At 42.0% G+C, this 19,618-nt stretch overlaps 1 non-coding gene across 1 annotated transcript; it reads left to right on the top strand.

Moving 5' to 3' along the window:
• The first annotated feature begins 18,727 nt into the window (after window positions 1-18,727).
• On the top strand, window positions 18,728-18,831 carry LOC129400486 (U6 spliceosomal RNA). The gene has a single exon (XR_008627720.1). It is a non-coding gene; the product is annotated as a U6 spliceosomal RNA (small nuclear RNA).
• Window positions 18,832-19,618: the final 787 nt, after the last annotated feature.

Below are 19,618 nucleotides of genomic sequence, written 5' to 3'. Positions count from 1 at the left end.
CCACAATAAAACCAACTGCTTACCTACATAGGAATAGAACACAAATCAATAGACTATAACTCTGAGTCATAAAAAGAACCCTTACATCTAGAGTCAATTATTGTTCATCATAGTGTCCTGATAATTCAAAGAAAGAAAATTCTTTTCAAAATCTTGTTTGGAAACAGCTAGATATTCGTATGTAAAAGAATAATAAAGTTGTACCAGTGTAGGATAATATAGCCTCAGGTAGTTTAGGTTTATTGGGTTACTCCCGTTACAGTGCTCCTATTCCTTTTTGTTTATTTGTAACTTCTTTCTTAGTGTTCTGTTGACTTGTAAATATTGTTTTTCTCTTCTCCTTGAGTCCTTTGTATAGTTTATTCAGAGCAAGTCCTTTTTGTGTGGACACAGGAAGACTTAACAAATGTTATGCTTTTGTAACCTGGGAGTCATTTGACTCTACATGATATTTTCCTCCAGGGCATCTGTTCTCTTGACCTATGCCTCAGCTGCCCTTACTTCCTGGCATCCCCAAAGCAGCGTCCTGTTGAGGGATGAGCCGGACCCAGGGCAAGCGGTGAGTTGTGTGCTACCCTGGCATCGAGATGGGCCTGGCCAAAGTGCCTAATGCTTAACTATAAGTTAAGAGCTTGATCATGGACAAATGCTGTCATGATCCAAACAGTGATAACTAGATTTGGACCCTGCTAGGGTGAGGAATGATTAATCTGGCCTGAGTGCTGTGGTCTGAGCCTGTGGCAAGATGTTGCCAGGAGAGCTGCCTTGCAAACCTCAATGTATCTCTTGCTATGTCCATACAAAAATAACTAGTATTAAGATGTTAATGAGTGTTTGGACTAAGGAAAGGAAAAAACCTTAAGAGACAGGAAGGGCTTTGGAATGCCCTGCCCTCAGGAAGGGCTTTCTTATGTTGATTTTGCTACCTGACTGGGTGTAGCCTAGAGGGCAAGGTGGGAGAGACAAGGAGGAGGAGAGACTAGAGAAAGAGGCAGCAGTTGATCCAGAAAGAGGATGGAGCTGGGAGTGCAGGAGATGAGAAAGATGGAAGATTGAATAAACGGTAACTAATCAGCAACCAGCTTGGTCCTCGTTCTTCCTTCGCCTGTCCTTGGCCAACGGCTGTCCCGATCCAGCCCATACACAGCGGTTCCAGAGCACCGAACATGGGCGGTGAGACACAGCCGCCCGGAGAGCCCGAGAGTGCACATGCCCCTCGGTGAGCTTTAGTTTATTACAGACCAGTACCTTCTGTCATGCACAAAACTTACTCAAAGTAAATCAGTGAACTAAATATTTAGACTTAAGATTATAAAACTGTAGCACTGTCCTCCCATTGTTCATCGATTTGCTTGAGGTGGCACCAGTAACATCTCCATTGTGAGACTTGTCACTGTGTTTTTGGCATACCGAATACGCCATGAGCAGCTTGCCAGGCTCTGCTGTGCGGGCGGGATACTCTTGGTAGCTTGCTGGGCTCTCCAAGAGGGATGGAGAAATCAAACCCAGGTCGGCCAAATGCAAGGCAAATGCCCTACCCACTGTGGCTGTGCTATTGATCCAGACCTCCAGTAAATTAAAAAAAAATAAATCTATGGGGCTAATCACACGTGGGTCAAGGTGCTCACCCTGCATAGTATCTACCCTGGTGCAAATCCTCAGCACCACATATGGTCCCCAAGCACCACTAGGGACCACTTCTGAGTACAGTGCCAGGAATTACTTTGGAGCATCACCAGATGTGGCTCAAGCCCTTTTCAATTTTTGAGAAAAAAATCCAATATTTGATTTTAACTCATTAAAACGGCAAAGAACCTTTTAACATTCATCATTGGTGTTGTGTCAAGTCAAGTTTTTCTGCACACTGCATGAGTGGAAACTAGTCTTGCTGGAAAGCCGTTTGGAAATCAGTACTGAGAACCTTAAATTGTACCTATTCTTTGAGTCAGTAAATTTCTTTCCAGGAATTTCTCCAAAATCAGATAAATTAGCAAAAATTTATATTAAAGAATGTTCTCCAAGATTATTTATTATAGTTCCAAGCTGGAAGCACCCTAAAAGTCAAATAATAGCAAGATTAATTACGACATAGTCCAGAGCATGAACTTTTAAACACACTTTTTCCCCCCAGTGTCAGGATCAAACTCAGGGCACTATGCATTGCTACCATTTAAGCTACACCTCCAGTTCTTTAAGCAGTTATTTTAAATGATATTCCCAAGGGCAGGAATATAGTTCAGTGGTAGAGTACATGCTTCACTGGAGTGAGACCCTGAGTTCCATACCACACCACCCAGAAGTAGCAAATTCAGTGAAATGATTGTCCTGTGTGGTAATGGAACTGCTTTATATCTTGACTGTCTCAATGTCAATATACTGACTGTGATTGAGGGAGGAAGAGGTTGAGCACACCAGGTCATGCTTAGGGGCTACTCCTGATTCTTTGGCCAGGAATCACTCCTGAAAGTTCTGGATGGTGGAAGAAGTGTGGAGGGGGGAGGAGTAGGGATAGAACTGGTGTCAGCTGCATGCAAGACAACCATCTTAACCCTTTCTATCTCTCACCCGAACTGGTTGTTTTTATTATAATACAATTTTGCAATATGTTGCCATAGGGAAAAAACAGGAAAAGGTTATGTGAGAGCTCTGTATTATTTCTTATAATGGTTTATCAATTAAGAACAATCTAAAATAAAAAGTCTAGATCTTGAGTTAAATGCTAGAGCACATGCTTTGCATGCAGGCCCGCCTGTGTTCCATTCATGGCACCACAAGAACAACTACTATCACATCAGTAGCAGCCTCCAAGCACCACTGTGTGTGGCCTCTAATGGAAAACAAAATAAAGTAATAAAACAGTCTAATGAAGGCCTCCCAAGCAATGCCCCAGGGGCTGTAGAGACGATTCCCAGTGATACTCAGCCTGACTCCAAGGGCTGGATGATTCGATTGTCATCCAAGCAGTATGGGAACCACCAGGACCACGTACAGTGGTGCACCAGGGCTATATGGTGTTGGGGATCTAACTCAGGGCCTTGTGCATGTTAGTCAAGCATTCCAACCCTTCATAGCCCCTGAGCATCCTCCCAACTCCCAAAAGTCTTATTATTGAACGAGGGGGCGTTTGTGGGTTGGGTCACACCTGGCATTACTCAGGGCTTACTCCTGGCTCTTTGTTCACTTTTTACAGTTCTCAGGGGACCATGTGGATGTGCTGGGGATCAAATCTGGTCAGCCATACTTTTGACAAACAGCTTACCACTATACTATCTCTCCAGCCCCAAGAGTATAATTTAAGTGACATTCTTGAAAAATTGTTCAGAACATGAGAAACTGTTCTTACTTTTCTCCAAGACTTGATTGTCTTGGCAAGAATAATATCAAGCATAATATCCTCACTATGCATCTATCAACATTGGGGAAATGGAAGAAAAATTGATGAAGAAACATTGATGAAGAAAGATTGATGAAATTACCAGCTGGATTAAGGGCCAGAGAGACAGTAAAGTATTTAAATAACTTGCATCCCACAGAGCCCCTGAGTTCAAATTCCCTGCACTGAATATGATCTCCTGAGCACTGTCATTGGTCACTTGAGCACAGCCTGGAATAGCCACTGAACACCTCTAGGTATGACCCAAGTCCCCCCCCCCTGCCATGACTGATTGATAGATGAGAGCAAAGTTGACAGAGTGAGCTTTTCTGATTCTTCTTTGTATGGGAAGAATCACAGAATAATCAGAACAATCTGTGTATCTGTAGGATAGTTAATTATGCAGCCACTCAAAGTAACTCATTTTTCTAGGAAGTTTTGCTACATTCCCTGAGCCAGACACCTTCTCCTATGTCCTTTTGTCCACCTCACATATGGATTCTCATTTGTGCTTAAAATACTGTCAGTTCCACAGGTCCTGAGCTCCTTGACGACAGGAGAAATGCCTTATTAAGCACTGTCTTTCAGGGTCTGGCATATAGGCGCCCCTTAAAATGTGTGTTCCTCAACTGAAGAAGTCTTCTAATTTCACTGCAATTGTTATTTAAAAGAACACAAACCCCAGGATTTCTTGGGACTGAGACAAGAAAAAGGGAGAGGGGCCTGGGGACATGGCTCAGTGGTCAAACACCAATGCCTTTCAAGTGGAAAGCCCAGGGTACAATTCCCAACCCTGGTGACTGTTTATCTCCAGCGCCACCACAGCATGCAAGTTCTGTCGCGGTACATCATCACCAGAAGGAGAAACTGTTATCTTCCCAAATTTGCATAGTGCATACACTGAATTGTTGTGTTCTACAATCTTTGGGGATCTTACCATGATGTGACCTTGCTTTGCACTGTAAGTATCACCTTTAGAAACAAGGGCCTTTGTAATTTCATTAGTGCCCTCAAACAAAGTCTAAGGATAAATTAGCTTTATAACAAATTCCTCTCTCTAATAACCGTGTTATAATAAGGTTTCACCCCTTTAGTCTAAATCTCCAAATCTCATCTCTTTTAGGTAGAACCTAAAGAACTGGAGCAAGGAATATTATTTGATTAGAGTAAATTAGGCCTTAGAGCAACCAGAATCTCTGAAATGCTGAAAATGGATAGGGATAAAAAAAATTCAATGGTATCCTATTGACTCCTGATTAGTTTTTATTTCAATAGGTTCTGCAGAATGTAGGACATCTATTGATATGTAAGAGAAATAACAAAAATGCCCTCATTTGCAGAATAAGGATAATAGCAAGCTCACAGTGTACATAGATTAAATATGAATTATCATATGATGGACAGTACAGAGTATCTATACTGCATTAGGTGCTTTATTACAGGTGTCTGGAATATCTATCATTTTGGCCTACTTAGCACTGATGTATTTCAAGATTCCTTAGGCAAATCTCCCTGCCCACTCTAAGTATGCCTAGTACAGTATAAGAGTTCCCAGGACCCCTGTTCTAGGGTGAGAAAGTATTCCAGACTGAGTAAATCCATAGGACCTGTAACCTGGACAACTGTAATAGGTTTAAAGAAATGAAGCACAATACACTAGCTTTATGGAACCAGTGGAAGGGAGGCTATGTCTTCTAAGAAGTTCCAGTTAAAGATGAGGTAAATAATGCATAAAAGGAAAAGGAGAAATAGCAAGAAAAAATTGCCACCCATAGAGGGAGGCTGGGGGTAGGGGTTGGGGTATTGGGGTGTTGGAGGCTGGGGGTAGGGGTTCGGGTGTTGGCGATGGGGGACATTGGTGGTGGGAAACGTGTACTGGTGGAGGGGTAGGTGTTGAATCATTGTATTACTGAAACTCAATTATGAACAGCTTTGTAATGGTCTATCTTACGAATATCCAATTAAAAAATTTTTAAATATCCATGAGCAAGGGATATTTTTCCATTTCCTCGTGTCCTCTTTTATTTTGTGGAGTAGCATTTTGTAGTTTTCTTTGTAGAGGTCCTTTACCTCCTTAGTTTGACTGATTCTGAGGTACATGATTTTCTGGGGCACGATTGTGAATGGGATTGTTTTTTTCATGTCACTTTCCTCTGTTTCATTATTTGCATATAGGAAGGCCATGAATTTTTTGGTATTCATTTTATAGCCTGCCACTTTACTGAACAAGTCTATTGTTTCTAGGAGTTTCTCAGTAGAAGTCTTAGGATCCTCTCTATATAATATCATATCATCTGCGAATAGTTAGAGCTTGATATCTTACGTTCCTATCTGGATGCCCTTAATGTCTTTTTCTTGCCTAACTGCTATTGCAAGTAATTCCAGTACTATATTGAACAGAAGTGGTGAGAGTGGACATCCTTGTCTAGTCCCTGATCTTAGGAGAAGGCCCTTAGTGTTTTCCCCTTTGAAGATAATAATTGCCATAGGTTTGTGGTAGATGGCTTTGACTATCTCGAGGAAAGTGCCTTCTAAACCCATTTTGGTGAGAGTTTTCATCATAAATGGGTGTTGGATCTTGTCGCACCTATTGATATGATCATATGGTTTTTATCTTTACTTTTGTTGATATGACGGATTATGTTGATTGGTTTTTGAATGTTAAACTATCCTTGCATCCCCAGGATGAATCCCAATTGGTTGTGGTGTATGATCTTTTTGATGAGTTGTTGGATTCTATTTGCTAATATTTTGTTGAGGATCTTCGCATCGGTGTTCATCAGGGATATTGGCCTGTATTTTTCCTTGTTAGTGGTGTCTTTGTTTGCTTTTGGTATTATGGAGATACGTACTTCATAGAGACTGTTTGGGAGAGTTCCTGTCTCTTCAACAGGTCCTCTTTAAACGTTTGGAAGAATTCGCTAGTGAATCTATCTGAGCCTGAGCTTTTGCTTTTGGGGAGATTTTTGATTACAGTTCAATTTCCTTGATATTAATGAGTCTATTCAGGTATTCCAAGTCTTCTTGGTTCAGTCTTGAGAGATTATAGGAATCCAGGAATTTGTCCATTTATTCTAGGTTCTCTTGTTTCGTGGCATACAGACTCTCAAATTAGTCTCTGATGATCTTTTGAATTTCACTAGTTTCCGTTGTGATGTCCCCATTTTCATTTCTGATTCAGTTTATGTCATTGTCAAAATGGCAATACTCCCCAAATCACTATACAAATTCAATGTGATCCCTATAAGGATACCCATGAAATTCTTCAAAGAAATAGATCAAGCATTCCTGAAATTCATATGGAACAACAAATGCCAACGAATAGCTAAAGCAATTCTTGAAAAAAAGACAATGGCAGAAAGAGAGGGACAGACATAGAGGGACTGCACTCATTTGTGGAGTGTAGGGTAGCATCACATGAGGCTGACACCGAAAGACCATAGATACAAGGACCAGGGGGATTGCCCCATAGCTGGAAGACTGCTTCATGAGCGGAGGGGAGAAGGCAGATGGAATAGAGAAGGGATCACTAAGAAAATGATGGCTGGAGGAATCTTTCGAGATGGGAGATGTGTGCCGAAAATAGATAATGGACCAAACATGAATCTCAGTGTCTGTGTTGCAAGCTATAATGCCCAAAAGTAGAGAGAGAGTATGGAGAATATTGTCTGCCTTAGAGGCAGAGGGAGAGTGGAAAAGGGGGGTTACACCCGGGATATTGGTGGTGGGAAATGTGCACTGGTGAAGGGATGGGTGTTTGATCATTGTGAGATTGTAACCCAAACGTGAAAGCTTGTAGCTATCTCACGGTGATTCAATAAAATTTAAAAAATTAAAAAATAAAGAAATAAAGACGATGGGAAGCATCACCTTCTCCTCTACTACTCCATCAAACTCTACTACTCCATCAAAAAATGGAGTATAGAAATGAACAGAAATTTTCTGAAAGAAGAAATCCGAATGGCTAAAAGACACATGAGAAAATGTTCTACGTCACTAATCATTAGGGAGATGCAGATTAAAACAACAATGAGATATCATTTCATACCACAGAGACTGGTCCACATCCAAAAGAACAAAAGCAACCGGTGTTGGCATGATTGTGGGGATAAAGGGACTCTCCTTCACTGCTGGTGGGAATGCCAACTGGTTCAGCCCTTTTGGAAAACAATATGGACGATTCTCAAAAATTTAGAACCTGAGCTCCCATTTGACCCAACAATACCACTCCTGGGAATATATCCTGGAGAGGCAAAAAGGATAGTAGACATGACATCTGCATTTGTATGTTTATTGCAGCACCGTTTACAATAGCTAAAATCTGGAAGGCTCTGGTAATAGCCCTTAAGGACTGACAGCATGGTGCGCCCCCCCAACCCAGTTCATTGATTGGCCACTGTTTTGTAATACTATACAACATTGAGAGTATGTTTCACAAAAGATCTGGCTATTTGAAAGATTAACTGGTCACCATTTTAGCTCTATCAGCAGACTTGCTGCCACTGCTATTACTAAAATAATGAGTGTACTATCTTCACTTTCACACTTCATCTTCATTCACACATTTTCACATGTCATTTCCCCTTACCTCCACTAAGCCCGTAAGGGGGAGTTGCACGGTTAACTCACGCCTGCTTTCTTTTTAAATATTTTTTAAATTTTCTACTAGTGAATAACCGTGAGGGTAGAGTTACAGATTTACATATCTCCGTGCTTGTGTTTCAGTCATACAATGCTTGAGAACTCATCCCTCCACCAGTGCCCATTCTCCATGACCGATGATCTCAGTGTCCCTCCCACCCCCCAATCCCATCCCACCCACCCCACCCCACTCTATCGCGGGGCATTCCCTTTTGTTCTCTCTCCTTTTGGGTGTTGTGGTTTGCAATAGGGGTATTGAGTGGCCATCATGTTCAATCTATAGTCTGCTTTCGGCACGCATCTCCCATCCCAAGTGGGTCCTCCAACCACACTTTACTTGGTGTTCCCTTCTCTATCTGAGCTGCCTTTTCCCCCAGCTTGTGAGGCAGGCTTCCAAGTCTTGAAGCAAACCTCCTGGTACTTATTTCTACTATTCGTAGGTGTTAGTCTCGTATTCTGTTATTTTATATTCCACAGATGAGTGCAATCTTTCTGTCTCTCTCTGACTAATTTCCCTTACTATGATACTTTCTTTCTAGGTCAGGAAAGCAAATGCTATTGTTTGCAACATGACTAGAGCTAGACTCAAATATATTTACAAATTCCAACATGTCTGAAGTAAAACTGAATATGCAATAGATTGGTGACTTTAAAGATGGAGGATAAAATATATACACCAGGGGCTGAGAGATGGCTCAAAGGACAGAAGCACATGCATTGCATGCAGGAGATCTGAGGATGATCCTTGATACTACATAGTTCTCCACGAAATGCCAAGGGTGACCCCAAACACACATCTGGGTGTGGCGCCCAAAACTATTACCCCAACCCCAAATCCTATATTCTTCATGCAACCTCTCTGTTAAAGAAATTTTAGCACTTATAAAATTTAGCTCTGAACTGTAATATTAGCATTACAAATTCTAGCATACCACAATTTCTTCTATTTTTGGTTTTAGTGTACCATCCACTAGCGCTTAGGAACTACATCTAGTTCTGTTCAGGACATCCTCAGTGGCCGATGTGGTGCCAGGGATTGAACCTGGGCCTCTTGCATACAAAGCATATGCTCTAGCCCATTGAGCTATGACACCAGTCCTTCGGGCAATAACTTAATTTGCCGTCTAACTCAAACAATATACAATTTTCCTCAAGCATATAATTCAATACTTAATACTTGATTTATTGAGCTGTGGAAATAGTACAGAATTAGACATCCAAACATTCCTTACTCTGAAGAAGAAATCCATATCTTTGAGCCATCCCTTCAAAATCTGCCTCTAAAGATTTTCCTTATTGTGAATATTTTGATATAAGAGGAATTATATAAACTATGCTCTTTTGCTTTGGACCTTTTAATTTTATTTAGCACTGTCCTCCTGTTGTTCATCGATTTGCTGGAGCAGGCACCAGTAATGTCTCCATTGTGAGACTTGTTGTTACTGTTTTTGGCATATTTAATACGCCATGGGTAGCTTACCATAGTACGCTGTGTGGGCAAAATCCTCTCAGTAGCTTTCCAGGGTCTGCAAGAGAGGCAGAGGAATAAAACCCGGGTTGGCAATGTGCAAGACAAACGCCCTACCCACTCTGCCATTGCTCCAGCTGATTTTATTTAGCATAAATATTTTAAATTTAATCCATGCTGTAGCATGTGTCAAAACTCTGTTTCTTATCTATATTTGAGGTGTGTGGGAGAAGGGGTATGCTAGTGGTGGAACCTAGAGCCTCAAACATTTGAGGCATGTGCTCTGTCACTGACCCACGTCCCCAGCCCCTTGAAAACATCTTGAGGTAACACTATTTTACAACCCTGTAGGTTTCAGATGTATATTTTCTTACATCGGTTCTTGGCCTGAATACTATGACATTGTATGGATGGATCAAATTCTGTTTATTGATCATCAGTTGGTAAGTACTCTGACTTTTTAAGCATATAAAAATTGAAATCTTGATCATTTTGAACTAATAAATAATAGTTTATTAAACATTGGTATTTAATATTATTATTATTATTGGTTTTGGGGGCCACATCTGGCAGTGATCAGGGCTTAGTCGTGCCTCTGCAATTAGGTATCACTTCTGGCAGGCTCAGAGGATGACATGGGGTACTGGGGATCAAATGAGAGTTGGCTGCAACCAAAGCAAACGCCCTACATGCTCTACTATTGATCCGGCTCCCAAATATCGGTGTCTTTAAAAATCATCTTGGGGCCAGTAAGATACAAATCATCTTGGGGCCAGTAAGATAGCTCACAGGGCTGGAGAGAAAAGCATGTCCTCCCAAGTTCAATCTCCAGTGCTTCATGATCCTACGCAGCACCACTAGGTGTGGTAGGAAAGAGGAAGCAAGGAAGGTGGGAAGGAAAGAAGGAGGGAAGGAAGGACGAAAGGAAGGAAGGAAGGAAGGAAGGAAGGAAGGAAGGAAGGAAGGAAGGAAGGAAGGAAGGAAGGAAGGAAGGAAGGAAAGAGGGAAGGAAGGAAGAAGGGAAGGAAGGAAGGAAGGAAGGAAGGAAGGAAGGAAGGAAGGAAGGAAGGAAGGAAGGAAGGAAGGAAGGAAGGAAGGAAGGAAGGAAGGAAGGAAGGAAGGAAGGAAAGAGGGAAGGAAGGAAGAAGGGAAGGAGGGAAGGAGGGAAGGAAGGAAGGAAGGAAGGAAGGAAGGAAGGAAGGAAGGAAGGAAGGAAGGAAAGAGGGAAGGAAGGAAGAAGGGAAGGAAGGAAGGAAGGAAGGAAGGAAGGAAGGAAGGAAGGAAGGAAGGAAGGAAGGAAGGAAGGAAGGAAGGAAGGAAGGAAGGAAGGAAGGAAGGAAGGAGGGAGGGAGGGAAGGAGGGAAGAGGGGAAGGAGGGAAGGAGGGAAGAGGGGAAGGACGGAAGAGGGGAAGGAAGGAAGGAGGGAAGGAAGGAAGGAAGGAGGGAAGGAAGGAAGGAAGGAAAGAAGGAAGGAAGGAAGGAAGGAAGGAAGGAAGGAAGGAAGGAAGGAAGGAAGGAAGGAAGGAAGGAAGGAAGGAAGGAAGGAAGGAAGGAAATGGAGGGAAGGAGGGAAGAAGGGAGGAGGGAAGGAAGGAAGTTAAGAAGGGAAGGAGGGAGGGAGTAAGGGACGGAGGGAGGAATCTCGCTATACAAACCAAGAAGTATATTCTATATGAAACTTTCATCTTGAAATTCATCTCCAAAGAATTTTATGGATCCTCTCCCAACAGTCTATTGTTGAAATGACAAGTTCTGGGTCACTTGCGAGGTTGACCATCTTATTTTGTTTCTGAGTCAACTATCTGTTCTCTCAGAATCTGTTTGTACCTTTGGTCAGTTTTCAGAGGTCTTTGATGGAGCAAACATCAGAATGTATTGGGGAGAGAATAGATATGATAGGGGATGTTGAGAAGAATGAGAGACTTGAGGTTTGTTGAGATCAAAACCCAGTGCTTAACCTTGAAATGCACCTTTATTTCCCCTGCTGTAAGCTTTTTCTGCTTCTTTTCCACCTTTATTCAGGCCAGATTTCTTAAGAGCCTGTCCTTCCTGCTCTGATTATTTATTCTCTCCAGGACCTTCTTTCTCAGTAGTCCTGTCTGGAGGAGACATTCAAGCCAGAAGGACAGAACACTTTCATCCAGGCCTCCCTGAAGAAGAACAACATGTGTTCATACTGGGAAGGAGATGATAATCATGTCCCCATTCTTAATAAAACACCAGTGTCTGGGTTGACTTGGTGTTACCCTCACAGCTGGAAGAGAGTTCCACCACCAAGAGCATATCCTGGAGTCGCAGGCCTGACCCTGCAGACCAATTAAAACCTAAACACGGCAGCTATGGACTGGTCTCAGCCACCATCTCTGCAGCTGCTTCCAGCTGTTGCTTTTGCAGACCCCTGCCGGGCCACGGCAGTCGGTAAGATGCAAATAAAGTCTCCTTTCCCTGACTCCACCAGTGCTGAAGCAGCAAGATTCTGCAAAAGGGACACAGAGTGTTTTGAAATTGCATGTGGAATGCACTATTCATTTCTATTCTTTTGTTCTAAAAGCTTACCCTATTTTTCCTTCTTTTTAAAAAATTTTCATATCCACAAAGATGCAGAGAATAAGAGAGAGCCTCCGAAAGGGCAAGCACTTTCAACCCCGTTTGGGAAGTGCAAAGTGGACAAAAGCGTGATTCACTGAAAAAGAGCCTCAACTTGGGTTGCGGCGGGGGAGGGGGGCCGCTCAGAGAAACAGAATTTGCAGCCTGGCAGGTACTGCAAAGTCTTGGCATTTGTAGCTATCAGAGAGGAGAAGGGCAAGTGTGAGATTTGGACCTAAAATCACGAAGGTTTATGTAAAGGCGTAGTGTGGAAAAGTCTCTCCTTTCTTCCCACACTTCTCTGGGAACACTGATAAAATTCCAAGGAAAGAAATTCCCAATTCTGCTAGAGAGCGGTTTCCCATCTGTGATTCTCATGTTTCTCATCCTAAAGTTTAGCTGTTCTTGTCCCAGACCTCCTTTTGAGCTCTGCACACAGCTATTTGGGGCCTTATAAAATAATTATTTTTAAAATTCACATGACTTTTAAGTGTAGTTTAGGTAACATGATTACAATAGGGTTAACAACTATACTTTGTTTTGGGGTCGCACACTTGTCCCCAGGGGATATTCCTGCCTTTGGGCTTAGGGATCAATCCTGGAGCTGCTTGGGGAACACAAAGTGCCAGGAATTGAACCAGAGTTGGCCAGTCACATGAAAAGCAAATGCCTCCAGCCATGTACCAGCTGTCTGGCCCAAAATTAATACACTTGAATTGCAAAGTGATGCACCTTTACCACAACTAAAATGCTCAAGACTCCACTACTGTCCTGTTCTACTTCTGGGCCCCCTTTCTTCCCCCAAATCCCTAAAATTGAGTTACCTCAATTTTATAGTCAAAATCCAATGGTTCATTTTCATTTGGTACTGTTCCCTTCTTTGTTTCTCCATGTAACACAAATGAGTGCAATTATCTGGCATTTGTCCTTCTCCCTCTGACTGATATTGCTTAACATGATGCCTTCTAGTTCCATAATACTCCATTGTGTATGTATATCACAAATCATTTATCCATTAATCTGTCATTGGATGTTTGGGTTGTTTCCACATACTGGCTATTGAATTAATTGCTGCAATTAACTTAAGTCTGCATATAACTTTTTGAGTGAATATTTTTGTGTTCTCGAAATAATTTCTTGGGTCTTATGGAAGCTCTAGTCTTACTTGAGGAAACAATATGGGGCATGGAGCGATAGTATAGCGGGTAGGGCATTTGCCTTGCACGTGGCCGAACTAGGTTCGATTCCCAGCATCCCATATGTTCTCCTGAGTATAGCCAGGAGTCATTCCTGAGTGCAAATCCAGGAGTAACCCCTGTGCATCCTGTGCATCGCTGGGTGTGACCCAAAAAGAAAAAAAAAGAAAGAAAATATTTGCACAGTATACATCAGATAAAGAGCTAATATCCAAGATATATAAAGCACTCACAATGTTAAACAACAAAATTAAATAATAATAACCCTGTCAAAAAATGGGACGTGATAAAGTCACCTGAAGAAGATACATGGATAAGCAGTAGACGGATAAAAAGGTGTTCATCATCACTTATTTTGGAGCGAACATAAATTCAAACAACAATGAAATATCTCACACCAATGGGAATGGCATATATCAAAACAACTGGAACTAAGGGTGTTGGTGGGGATGTCGTGAAAAAGGAACCCTCCTTGCACGTTTGGTGGGAAAGCAGTTTGATTCAGTCTCTATAGAAAATAGTATGGAGACCTCAGCACTACAAACTACAGAATCTTAACCAATAAAAAAGTAAGAATGTGTCTTATTTTTAGTATCTGACAAGGATAACTAAATGTTTCAACTAAATTACACTGATGGTCACTTTTATATGCCCATATGCCCATGGCTAGGCTAAGGTTATTCAATCACTCAGTTGAGTGTTGTTGCAGTGAATGATTTGGTCCATGAGGTTCACATCTACAATCCATTGACTGAAAGCAGAGTCAACTGTCCTTGAATACCTGGATGGTATTATTCAGTCATCTGAAAATCTTTGATAGCACAACAAATACATTTCTTGTGGGAAAGAGAATATTTATCAATCCAGCCAATTCCTTGACCTCAATTTTCATCGCTTTTTGTATGCCAAGAGAAATACATATGCATGTAAAACAACACACATACACACTATAGCCCTTCTGGTGGTAGGGGTATTCACCCTCAAGGAGAACTGTCACTGAGAGACTAAGGTTTTAATTTTCTTAATTTCTCTGATAGTCTAAGGTTTTAATTTTCTTAATTTTTCTGAAGATTGAAAGTTATTGTATTGTACAGATAAAGTTGACAGCTTGGGTCCCTATCCAGATGTCCAGATCTCTCCTTAACTTGTAAATGACATCATCAGTCCTGTCCCACAGTCTAATCACCTCCTATGAGTGATGGCCAGGTACTGTCCCTGCACCATGCTCTCTGTCCCATGAATACTCTCTCTATCCCGTAGACACTTTCCTCAGAATCCAGCCGTGGCCACATGCACATAGGTAAGACTCCTGTGCTCAGTAACTAGTCACTGGGCCTCCAAAATGTACCCTAGCAGTTCCTGTCTTCCTGTTCTGGCTTTCCTAGTCCCTGTCCATGGCCATAAGCACTGTTTTCAGTACCTTGTCACTATCTGGGCATTTGAGCCCTGCCTGAACCTGAGCTTTCCTGGGCTTCTGAGCCCTGACTGGATTCTGCCCCTGTATGGCCCTGAGTGAGGCCAAGTGTTTTAAACTGACGTAGCCCCTGTCTTCCTGACCAAACTCAACTCCTACATCTCAATCTCCTGCTGTCCTTTGCTGCAGTGACAATATTTTTCTACCCTTGTTACTATGACATTTCCCTTTTTGAAGCCCATTACCACAGGATCTGCCTCCTATTCTGTATTCAATTTTCTGATCAAATGTGCACTTCTGCAGAAACAACTTCCTAGATCACTATTCAAAAGAAGAAGAAGAAGAAGGAGAAGAAGAAGAAGAAGAAGAAGAAGAAGAAGAAGAAGAAGAAGAAGAAGAAGAAGAAGAAGAAGAAGAAGAAGAAGGAGGAGGAGGAGGAGGAGGAGGAGGAGGAGGAGGAGGAGGAGGAAGAGGAGGAGGAGGAGGAGGAGGAGGAGGAGGAGGAGAAGGAAGAAGAGGAGGAGGAAAAAGAAGAGGAAGAAGAGGAGGAGGAAAAGAAGAGGAGAAAGAAGAAGAGGAGGAGAAAGAAGAAGAGGAAGAAGAGGAGATATAAGAAGAGGAAGAGGAAGAACAAGAACAAGAACAACGATGAGGGCTGGAGTGATAGCACAGAGGGTAGGGTGTTTGCCTTGCATGCGGCCGACCTGGGTTTGATTCCCAGCATCCCATATGGTCTCCTGAGCATCGCCAGCAGTAATTTCTGAGTGCAGAGCCAGGAGTAACCCCTGTGAATCACCGATGGGACCCAAAAAGCAAAAAAAAAAAACCCAAAAAACAAAAAGAAGAACAAGAGCAAGAACAAGAAGAACAAAAAGAACAAGAACAAGAACAAGAAAAGAGAAATATTAGGGGATGAAAAAGCAGATAGGAGGTAAAGGGGCAAGCGTAGGGGGCTTGGAGAAATCACTGGTTTGGAAGTGTGGCATATGTATCTGTCTAAACAATAAAGCCTTAACTACTGTAAGCCTGGAACACAAACTACAATAACTAGTCTTTAAAATGTACATATTTAAACCAGAGAGTCAACAATACTGTAAGCATTAAATCCAAAGTAAAACAACTGAACTTTAAAATGTGCCTGTCAAGGAGGGAGACTGGGTTGGGAGGGAACCTGGGGACTTTGATGGAGGGATGTTGATATTAGTGCTAGGATTCATGCTAGAACATTCTATGCTGGAAACTCAATAACTATGAATAACTATGTGAATGGTGGTGTCTTAATATTCACTGTATCATTGTCATATCATTGCTCATCTATTTGTTCGAGCGTGCACCAGCAACGTCTCCATTGTGAGACTTGTTACTGTTTTTGACATGTATGAATACGCCACAGGGAGCTTGCTAGGCTCTGCCATGCGGGTGAGATACTCTCGGTAGCTTGCCGGGCTCTCTGAGAGGGACGGAGGAATCGAACCCAGATTGGCCACGTGCAAGGCAAACGCCCTACTGCTGCGCTATCGCTTCTATTAAATAAAATAATTTATTTTCTGGTTCGGAGAGACAGTGCAGTTTGTAGAGATTTTGCCTTGCACTCAGCATACCTGGGTTTGATCCTCAGCATATGGTGCCCTGAGCATCGCCAGGAGTGATCCTTGAGCGCAGAGCCAGGAGTTAGCCCTGAGCATCACCAGACGTTGTCTCCCCCCCCAAAAAAAATGAACAAAAATAAGCTTTTTAAATGTGCCTACTAAGGAGGTAGGTGCTGATTGTTTTCAATAGCCACAATCTGGAAAAAACAGAGTGCCCAAAAACAGATGACTGGTTAAAGAAACCCTGGTACATCTACACAGTAGAATACTATGTAGCTGTCAGAAAACATGAAGTCATGAAATTTGCATATAAGTGGATCAACATGACATGTTATCAACACGTCATGTTGAGTGAAATGAGTCAGAAAGAAAGAGACAGACATAGACAGGTTGCACTCATATGTGGAATATAAGATAGCTGAGAAGTAGAAGCTTGCAATGATGCAATTTCTGGCAGATATTTCTCTGGACATAGTTACTAGAATACTAAAATACAGAAATCCAAAACCGTGCCGCTGCTAGTGTGGCCGCTTGACCTCATATCTCTTCATTCTCAGCAATGGAAAACAAATTATCAAATGCTCCCTTTTCAGCAGGTCCGACTTTAGGGAGGAGAAACTCCAAATAATAATAGTGATCTTTTTTGTTCAAATACTGAATGTAATCAAAGTAAAGTGAAAGTAAAATGAAATTTATCGGTTACACAGGCGGGGTAGGGGACTGGGGAGATGGGGGATGGGGGGAGGTATACCGTGATTCTTGGTGGTGGAATATGTGCACTGGTGAAGGGATGGATGTTTGAGCATTGTATAACTGGGACTTAAACCTGAAAGTTTTGTAACTTTCCACATGGTGATTCAATAAAAGAATAATTTTTTTTTATAAAAGGAGGTAAGTGCTGGAAAATGGGTGGGAATGAAACTAAGGCATTGGTAAAGGGAAGTTGACCCTGGTGGTGGGACTGCTGTTGGAAAATCTATTATGAATACAGTTGAAGGTCTAGAACGAACACAATTTTAAATCACAGTGCCTAAATTAAAATATTTACTTAAAGATTTAGTATGAAAATTCCTTTCTTGGAGCATGAGGAGAGAAAAGGAATTAAGACACTTGCTTTGCATGCAGTCGACTCAGGGTCCAATTCCCAGCACTTCATATGGTCCCCCCATTGCTATTCAGAGTGATCCTTGAGCACAGAGCCAGGAGGAACATCTAAGTACCACTGGGTATGGCCCATCCCGCCCCCAATAAATAAAAATTCCACTTTGGGGCTGGAAATGTGACTCATTATAGAGCACATGCCTAGTATGTGACAGACCTGTGTTTGATCCCAGACACTGCCAAAAAGGAATTCTGTTCTTTATTTCCATAATTTATTCGTTTATAATCTAACTTCCTTCCCTAGCACAGAAGCTCCAGGATACAGACAAGTTCACAGTAGTATATTTATCACCTAAAACACTTGGCCCTTTGGTATTTGGAAGGTAAAAGCAGGATGGATGGCTAAGTGGGGAAAAAAACCCAATGAAGTAACAGACAGAATTCCAGGGACGGAAAGTTTTAAAGACAGTAATGAGGGTTGGAGAGGCAGCTCAAAGTGCTGGAGAGTATTCCTAGCACTTTGAGAGCCAAGTTCAATTTAGGGCCCCTGAAGCATCTTGAAGTGTTGTCCTGGGTGAATTGAAGCACTGTTGGAGTGGCCATGGTGACCCAAAGAACTGCTAGGCCCTCGGAGAACTGCATGACTAAACTGAGCACTGAACTCTCTAGGCCTGGAGACCCACAGAGCACTGCTCCGGAAGTGCCCTCCACACACAAGGAAAGGCATTCCTGATTGTTTAGAGATGTATTTTTTGCAATGTCGTTCGTTCACTTAACCCAGACCTTACACAGGTAAGGCATGTGCTTTACTACTGAGTGACAGTCCCCAATGCTTATTGTTTATACACTGGAAAATATCAGTCATGATTAATCCATAAACAATGATACGAAAAAGGAATAATCAGATGCCAAGTTCCTGGGGTCATCTGTGACTGGTAAAAATGTTTTAAGACCCACACCAGGGGGCCAGGCCGATAGCTCAAAGAGCTGGAGTGCAATGGTTTCCGAGAGCCCTGTTTGATTCTCCACACTCCAAGGTTCCTTGAACACCCCTAGAAGCAACCACAGAGCAGCACATCGGGATTGCCCTCACCAATCCCATTGATGGGCCAATTTTTAGCTACCATTTTGCTTTCACTGCAGGCGGAATTGAGAAGAGAGGAGCAGAAACTGTTTAAGCGGTCCCAGTTCCCCGCTGTCTGGAGCAGCTAGATGAGTTGCAGAAATTATGATGTACCTTTCAGATCTCCTTTCAGGAGATTTGTCCCCCGCCCCCAATGTTTCAAATGCTGCCAGGTAAGTCTTCAGTTGCCATTCCCTGCAGGAATTGGAGGGTGGTTAAAAAGAATCCCCAATTTTTGCTCACTTTGGCAACACATACACTAAATTTGGAATGATACAAAGATTAGCATGGCCCCTGCACAAGGGTGACACACAAACTCATGAAGCTTTACATATGTTAACAACTGAACAAAAAGTATGAAATGGAGCTAGGAATGGGTCTTGAACAGTTGATGTTGGGAAAACTTGTTGGTCACATTCAAAAATGAACTTGGATCCCTTCCTAACACCATGCACAAAACCAAATCAAAGTGGATTAAAGACCTTAATATTGGGTAGGAGAGATAGGACAGTATAAAATGCACTTTTTTTATACATGTCATACCTAGGTTTGTTTCCCAGCATCCCATGGTCCCTCTAGTCTGCCAGAAGTGATTCCTGAGTGCAGAGCTGGGAGTAAGCCCTGAGCACAGCCCCCAAAGTCCAAAATATCAAATGAACATAAAAATTACAACCTTGATATCAGATCAGACCTCATAATTTATACTGAAAAAATCCATAGGTATAATATGTCACAATATTAAATCTACGGATATCTTCGGTGATTCAGTGTCATTAACCAAGCACACAGAAGTAAAGCTAAATTAAAGGGATTATATGGAAATAAGCACTGGTGAAGTGAGGGGTGTGGGGCAATTGTATGACTGAAACTAGGTCATGAATAACTTTGTAACTTGTATATCTCACAATGATTCAATTTTTTAAAAGAAAAAAGCAAACTAAGGTCCGTAACTGTATCTCATGGTGATTCATTTAAAAATAAAGTAAAAAATAAATATTGGAAGACAAAAATGAAGTTTCTGTACTGCAAAAGGAATAAACAAAATAAAAAGGCACCCTACAGACTGGGAGAAAGTATTTTTTACTACCACTCACCTGAAAAAAAGGTTAATACCCAAGATATATAA

The sequence above is a fragment of the Sorex araneus genome, chromosome X, assembly GCF_027595985.1.
Source record: "Sorex araneus isolate mSorAra2 chromosome X, mSorAra2.pri, whole genome shotgun sequence".
NCBI lineage: Eukaryota > Metazoa > Chordata > Mammalia > Eulipotyphla > Soricidae > Sorex > Sorex araneus.
This window is presented reverse-complemented; position numbering and strand designations above follow the sequence as displayed.